The sequence below is a fragment of the Mustelus asterias genome, unplaced genomic scaffold (genome assembly GCF_964213995.1).
Source record: "Mustelus asterias unplaced genomic scaffold, sMusAst1.hap1.1 HAP1_SCAFFOLD_1228, whole genome shotgun sequence".
Lineage (NCBI taxonomy): Eukaryota > Metazoa > Chordata > Chondrichthyes > Carcharhiniformes > Triakidae > Mustelus > Mustelus asterias.
The window spans coordinates 56532-65347 of NW_027591173.1; positions in this window are offsets into that span (position 1 = coordinate 56532).

Below are 8816 nucleotides of genomic sequence, written 5' to 3' on the forward strand. Positions count from 1 at the left end.
CAGTGATATGTTACAGAGCAGTAATCCAGGGGAACTGGATTAATTGTTAGATTACACAGTGATATGTTACAGAGCAGTAATCCAGGGGAACTGGAGTAATTGTTGGATTACACAGTGATATGTTACAGAGCAGTAATCCAGGAGAACTGGATTAATTGTTGGATTACACAGTGATATGTTACAGAGCAGTAATCCAGGAGAACTGGATTAATTGTTGGATTACACAGTGATATGTTACAGAGCAGAAATCCAGGAGAACTGGATTAATTGTTGGATTACACAGTGATATGTTACAGAGCAGAAATCCAGGGGAACTGGATTAATTGTTGGATTACACAGTGATATGTAACAGAACAGAAATCCAGGGGAACTGGATTAATTGTTAGATTACACAGTGATATGTTACAGAGCAGTAATCCAGGAGAACTGGATTAATTGTTGGATTACACAGTGATATGTTACAGAGCAGAAATCCAGGGGAACTGGATTAATTGTTGGATTACACAGTGATATGTTACAGAGCAGAAATCCAGGGGAACTGGATTAATTGTTGGATTACACAGTGATATGTAACAGAGCAGTAATCCAGGGGAACTAGATTAATTGTTGGATTACACAGTGATATGTAACAGAGCAGAAATCCAGGGGAACTGGATTAATTGTTAGATTACACAGTGATATGTTACAGAGCAGTAATCCAGGAGAACTGGATTAATTGTTGGATTACACAGTGATATGTTACAGAGCAGTAATCCAGGGGAACTGGATTAATTGTTAGATTACACAGTGATATGTTACAGAGCAGTAATCCAGGGGAACTGGATTAATTGTTGGATTACACAGTGATATGTTACAGAGCAGAAATCCAGGAGAACTGGATTAATTGTTGGATTACACAGTGATATGTTACAGAGCAGAAATCCAGGGGAACTGGATTAATTGTTAGATTACACAGTGATGTGTTACAGAGCAGTAATCCAGGAGAACTGGATTAATTGTTAGATTACACAGTGACATGTAACAGAGCAGAAATCGAGGAGAACTGGATTAATTGTTAGATTACACAGTGATATGTTACAGAGCAGTAATCCAGGGGAACTGGATTAATTGTTGGATTACACAGTGATATGTTACAGAGCAGTAATCCAGGGGAACTGGATTAATTGTTAGATTACACAGTGATATGTTACAGAGCAGTAATCCAGGAGAACTGGATTAATTGTTGGATTACACAGTGATATGTTACAGAGCAGAAATCCAGGGGAACTGGATTAATTGTTAGATTACACAGTGATATGTTACAGAGCAGTAATCCAGGGGAACTGGATTAATTGTTAGATTACACAGTGATATGTAACAGAGCAGAAATCGAGGAGAACTGGATTAATTGTTAGATTACACAGTGATATGTTACAGAGCAGTAATCCAGGAGAACTGGATTAATTGTTAGATTACACAGTGATATGTTACAGAGCAGAAATCCAGGGGAACTGGATTAATTGTTAGATTACACAGTGATATGTTACAGAGCAGTAATCCAGGGGAACTGGATTAATTGTTAGATTACACAGTGATATGTAACAGAGCAGAAATCGAGGAGAACTGGTTAATTGTTGGATTACACAGTGATATGTTACAGAGCAGTAATCCAGGGGAACTGGAGTAATTGTTGGATTACACAGTGACATATAACAGAGCAGAAATCCAGGGGAACTGGATTAATTGTTAGATTACACAGTGACATGTAACAGAGCAGAAATCCAGGGGAACTGGATTAATTGTTAGATTACACAGTGATATGTTACAGAGCAGAAATCCAGGGGAACTGGATTAATTGTTGGATTACACAGTGATATGTTACAGAGCAGTAATCCAGGGGAACTGGATTAATTGTTAGATTACACAGTGATATGTTACAGAGCAGTAATCCAGGGGAACTGCATTAATTGTTGGATTACACAGTGATATGTTACAGAGCAGAAATCCAGGGGAACTGGATTAATTGTTGGATTTCACAGTGATATGTAACAGAGCAGTAATCCAGGGGAACTGGAGTAATTGTTGGATTACACAGTGATATGTTACAGAGCAGTAATCCAGGAGAACTGGATTAATTGTTGGATTACACAGTGATATGTAACAGAGCAGAAATCGAGGAGAACTGGATTAATTGTTGGATTACACAGTGATATGTTACAGAGCAGTAATCCAGGGGAACTGGATTAATTGTTAGATTACACAGTGATATGTTACAGAGCAGTAATCCAGGGGAACTGGATTAATTGTTGGATTACACAGTGATATGTTACAGAGCAGAAATCCAGGGGAACTGGATTAATTGTTAGATTACACAGTGATATGTTACAGAGCAGTAATCCAGGGGAACTGGATTAATTGTTGGATTACACAGTGATATGTTACAGAGCAGAAATCCAGGGGAACTGGATTAATTGTTGGATTTCACAGTGACATGTAACAGAGCAGAAATCTAGGAGAACTGGATTAATTGTTGGATTACACAGTGATATGTAACAGAACAGAAATCCAGGGGAACTGGATTAATTGTTGGATTACACAGTGATATGTTACAGAGCAGAAATCCAGGGGAACTGGATTAATTGTTAGATTACACAGTGATATGTTACAGAGCAGTAATCCAGGAGAACTGGATTAATTGTTGGATTACACAGTGATATGTAACAGAACAGAAATCCAGGGGAACTGGATTAATTGTTGGATTACACAGTGATATGTTACAGAGCAGAAATCCAGGGGAACTGGATTAATTGTTAGATTACACAGTGATATGTTACAGAGCAGTAATCCAGGAGAACTGGATTAATTGTTGGATTACACAGTGATATGTTACAGAGCAGTAATCCAGGGGAACTGGATTAATTGTTAGATTACACAGTGATATGTTACAGAGCAGTAATCCAGGAGAACTGGATTAATTGTTGGATTACACAGTGATATGTTACAGAGCAGAAATCCAGGAGAACTGGATTAATTGTTGGATTACACAGTGATATGTTACAGAGCAGAAATCCAGGAGAACTGGAGTAATTGTTGGATTACACAGTGATATGTTACAGAGCAGGAATCCAGGGGAACTGGATTAATTGTTGGATTACACAGTGATATGTTACAGAACAGGAATCCAGGGGAACTGGATTAATTGTTGGATTACACAGTGATATGTTACAGAGCAGAAATCCAGGAGAACTGGAGTAATTGTTGGATTACACAGTGATATGTTACAGAGCAGTAATCCAGGAGAACTGGAGTAATTGTTGGATTACACAGTGATATGTTACAGAGCAGGAATCCAGGGGAACTGGATTAATTGTTGGATTACACAGTGATATGTTACAGAGCAGTAATCCAGGGGAACTGGATTAATTGTTGGATTACACAGTGATATGTTACAGAGCAGGAATCCAGGAGAACTGGATTAATTGTTGGATTACACAGTGATATGTTACAGAGCAGGAATCCAGGGGAACTGGAGTAATTGTTGGATTACACAGTGATATGTTACAGAGCAGTAATCCAGGAGAACTGGATTAATTGTTAGATTTCACAGTGATATGTTACAGAGCAGAAATCCAGGAGAACTGGAGTAATTGTTGGATTACACAGTGATATGTTACAGAGCAGGAATCCAGGGGAACTGGATTAATTGTTGGATTACACAGTGATATGTTACAGAGCAGTAATCCAGGGGAACTGGATTAATTGTTGGATTACACAGTGATATGTTACAGAGCAGAAATCCAGGAGAACTGGAGTAATTGTTGGATTACACAGTGATATGTTACAGAGCAGGAATCCAGGGGAACTGGATTAATTGTTGGATTACACAGTGATATGTTACAGCACAGGAATCCAGGAGAACTGGATTAATTGTTAGATTACACAGTGATATGTTACAGAGCAGTAATCCAGGGGAACTGGATTAATTGTTAGATTACACAGTGATATGTTACAGAACAGGAATCCAGGGGAACTGGATTAATTGTTGGATTACACAGTGATATGTTACAGAACAGGAATCCAGGAGAACTGGATTAATTGTTAGATTACACAGTGATATGTTACAGAGCAGTAATCCAGGGAAACTGGATTAATTGTTGGATTACACAGTGGTATGTTACAGAGCAGGAATCCAGGAGAACTGGATTAATTGTTGGATTACACAGTGATATGTTACAGAGCAGGAATCCAGGAGAACTGGATTAATTGTTGGATTACACAGTGATATGTTACAGAGCAGAAATCCAGGGGAACTGGAATAATTGTTGGATTACACAGTGATATGTTACAGAGCAGAAATCCAGGGGAACTGGATTAATTGTTAGATTACACAGTGATATGTTACAGAGCAGTAATCCAGGGGAACTGGATTAATTGTTGGATTTCACAGTGATATGTTACAGAGCAGTAATCCAGGGGAACTGGATTAATTGTTGGATTACACAGTGATATGTTACAGAGCAGTAATCCACGAGAACTGGATTAATTGTTAGATTACACAGTGATATGTTACAGAGCAGAAATCCAGGGGAACTGGATTAATTGTTGGATTTCACAGTGATATGTTACAGAGCAGTAATCCAGGGGAACTGGAGTAATTGTTGGATTACACAGTGATATGTTACAGAGCAGTAATCCAGGAGAACTGGATTAATTGTTGGATTACACAGTGATATGTTACAGAGCAGTAATCCAGGAGAACTGGATTAATTGTTGGATTACACAGTGATATGTTACAGAGCAGTAATCCAGGGGAACTGGATTAATTGTTGGATTACACAGTGATATGTTACAGAGCAGAAATCCAGGGGAACTGGATTAATTGTTGGATTACACAGTGATATGTTACAGAGCAGTAATCCAGGGGAACTGGAGTAATTGTTGGATTACACAGTGATATGTTACAGAGCAGTAATCCAGGGGAACTGGATTAATTGTTAGATTACACAGTGATATGTTACAGAGCAGTAATCCAGGGGAACTGGATTAATTGTTGGATTACACAGTGATATGTTACAGAGCAGTAATCCAGGGGAACTGGATTAATTGTTAGATTACACAGTGATATGTTACAGAGCAGTAATCCATGAGAACTGGATTAATTGTTAGATTACACAGTGATATGTTACAGAGCAGTAATCCAGGGGAACTGGAGTAATTGTTGGATTACACAGTGATATGTTACAGAGCAGAAATCCAGGGGAACTGGATTAATTGTTGGATTACACAGTGATATGTTACAGAGCAGTAATCCAGGGGAACTGGATTAATTGTTGGATTACACAGTGATATGTTACAGAGCAGTAATCCAGGAGAACTGGATTAATTGTTAGATTACACAGTGATATGTTACAGAGCAGTAATCCAGGGGAACTGGATTAATTGTTAGATTACACAGTGATATGTCACAGAGCAGAAATCCAAGAGAACTGGATTAATTGTTGGATTACACAGTGATATGTTACAGAGCAGTAATCCAGGAGAACTGGATTAATTGTTAGATTACACAGTGATATGTTACAGAGCAGTAATCCAGGGGAACTGGATTAATTGTTGGATTACACAGTGATATGTTACAGAGCAGAAATCCAAGAGAACTGGATTAATTGTTGGATTACACAGTGATATTTTACAGAGCAGTAATCCAGGGGAACTGGATTAATTGTTGGATTACACAGTGATATGTTACAGAGCAGAAATCCAGGAGAACTGGATTAATTGTTGGATTACACAGTGATATGTTACAGAGCAGTAATCCAGGGGAACTGGATTAATTGTTAGATTACACAGTGATATGTTACAGAGCAGTAATCCAGGAGAACTGGATTAATTGTTAGATTACACAGTGATATGTTACAGAGCAGAAATCCAGGAGAACTGGATTAATTGTTGGATTACACAGTGATATGTTACAGAGCAGAAATCCAGGGGAACTGGATTAATTGTTGGATTACACAGTGATATGTTACAGAGCAGTAATCCAGGGGAACTGGATTAATTGTTGGATTACACAGTGATATGTTACAGAGCAGTAATCCAGGGGAACTGGATTAATTGTTGGATTACACAGTGATATGTTACAGAGCAGTAATCCAGGAGAACTGGATTAATTGTTGGATTACACAGTGATATGTTACAGAGCAGAAATCCAGGGGAACTGGATTAATTGTTGGATTACACAGTGATATGTTACAGAGCAGTAATCCAGGGGAACTGGATTAATTGTTGGATTACACAGTGATATGTAACAGAGCAGTAATCCAGGAGAACTGGATTAATTGTTAGATTACACAGTGATATGTTACAGAGCAGGAATCCAGGAGAACTGGATTAATTGTTGGATTACACAGTGATATGTTACAGAGCAGAAATCCAAGAGAACTGGATTAATTGTTGGATTACACAGTGATATGTTACAGAGCAGTAATCCAGGGGAACTGGATTAATTGTTGGATTACACAGTGATATGTAACAGAGCAGAAATCCAGGGGAACTGGATTAATTGTTAGATTACACAGTGATATGTTACAGAGCAGTAATCCAGGGGAACTGGATTAATTGTTGGATTACACAGTGATATGTAACAGAGCAGAAATCCAGGAGAACTGGATTAATTGTTAGATTACACAGTGATATGTTACAGAGCAGGAATCCAGGAGAACTGGATTAATTGTTGGATTACACAGTGATATGTTACAGAGCAGTAATCCAGGGGAACTGGATTAATTGTTGGATTACACAGTGATATGTAACAGAGCAGAAATCCAGGAGAACTGGATTAATTGTTAGATTACACAGTGATATGTTACAGAGCAGGAATCCAGGAGAACTGGATTAATTGTTGGATTACACAGTGATATGTAACAGAGCAGAAATCCAGGAGAACTGGATTAATTGTTAGATTACACAGTGACATATTACAGAGCAGTAATCCAGGGGAACTGGATTAATTGTTGGATTACACAGTGATATGTTACAGAGCAGAAATCCAAGAGAACTGGATTAATTGTTGGATTACACAGTGATATGTTACAGAGCAGTAATCCAGGGGAACTGGATTAATTGTTAGATTACACAGTGATATGTTACAGAGCAGTAATCCAAGAGAACTGGATTAATTGTTGGATTACACAGTGACATATTACAGAGCAGTAATCCAGGGAACTGGATTAATTGTGGGATTACACAGTGATATGTTACAGAGCAGTAATCCAGGGGAACGGGATTAATTGTTAGATTACACAGTGATATGTTACAGAGCAGTAATCCAGGGAACTGGAGTAATTGTTGGATTACACAGTGATATGTTACAGAGCAGAAATCCAGGGGAACTGGATTAATTGTTGGATTACACAGTGATATGTTACAGAGCAGGAATCCTGGAGAACTGGATTAATTGTTGGATTACACAGTGATATGTTACAGAGCAGTAATCCAGGGGAACTGGATTAATTGTTGGATTACACAGTGATATGTTACAGAGCAGAAATCCAGGAGAACTGGATTAATTGTTGGATTACACAGTGATATGTTACAGAGCAGTAATCCAGGGGAACTGGATTAATTGTTAGATTACACAGTGATATGTCACAGAGCAGTAATCCAGGGAACTGGATTAATTGTTAGATTACACAGTGATATGTTACAGAGCAGTAATCCAGGGGAACTGGATTAATTGTTGGATTACACAGTGATATGTAACAGAGCAGTAATCCAGGGGAACTGGATTAATTGTTGGATTACACAGTGATATGTTACAGTGCAGTAATCCAGGGGAACTGGATTAATTGTTAGATTACACAGTGATATGTTACAGAGCAGAAATCCAGGAGAACTGGATTAATTGTTAGATTACACAGTGATATGTTACAGAGCAGAAATCCAGGAGAACTGGATTAATTGTTAGATTACACAGTGATATGTTACAGAGCAGTAATCCAGGGAACTGGATTAATTGTTAGATTACACAGTGATATGTTACAGAGCAGTAATCCAGGGGAACTGGATTAATTGTTGGATTACACAGTGATATGTTACAGAACAGAAATCCAGGGGAACTGGATTAATTGTTGGATTTCACAGTGATATGTTACAGAGCAGAAATCCAGGAGAACTGGATTAATTGTTAGATTACACAGTGATAAGTTACAGAGCAGTAATCCAGGGGAACTGGATTAATTGTTGGATTACACAGTGATATGTTACAGAGCAGAAATCCAGGAGAACTGGATTAATTGTTAGATTACACAGTGATATGTTACAGAGCAGTAATCCAGGGGAACTGGATTAATTGTTAGATTACACAGTGATATGTTACAGAGCAGTAATCCAGGGGAACTGGATTAATTGTTGGATTACACAGTGATATGTTACAGAGCAGTAATCCAGGGGAACTGGATTAATTGTTGGATTACACAGTGATATGTTACAGAGCAGTAATCCAGGGGAACTGGATTAATTGTTAGATTACACAGTGATATGTTACAGAGCAGTAATCCAGGGAACTGGATTAATTGTTAGATTACACAGTGATATGTTACAGAGCAGTAATCCAGGGGAACTGGATTAATTGTTGGATTACACAGTGATATGTTACAGAGCAGTAATCCAGGGAACTGGATTAATTGTTAGATTACACAGTGAAATGTTACAGAGCAGTAATCCAGGAGAACTGGATTAATTGTTAGATTACACAGTGATATTTTACAGAGCAGTAATCCAGGGGAACTGGATTAATTGTTAGATTACACAGTGATATGTTACAGAGCAGAAATCCAAGA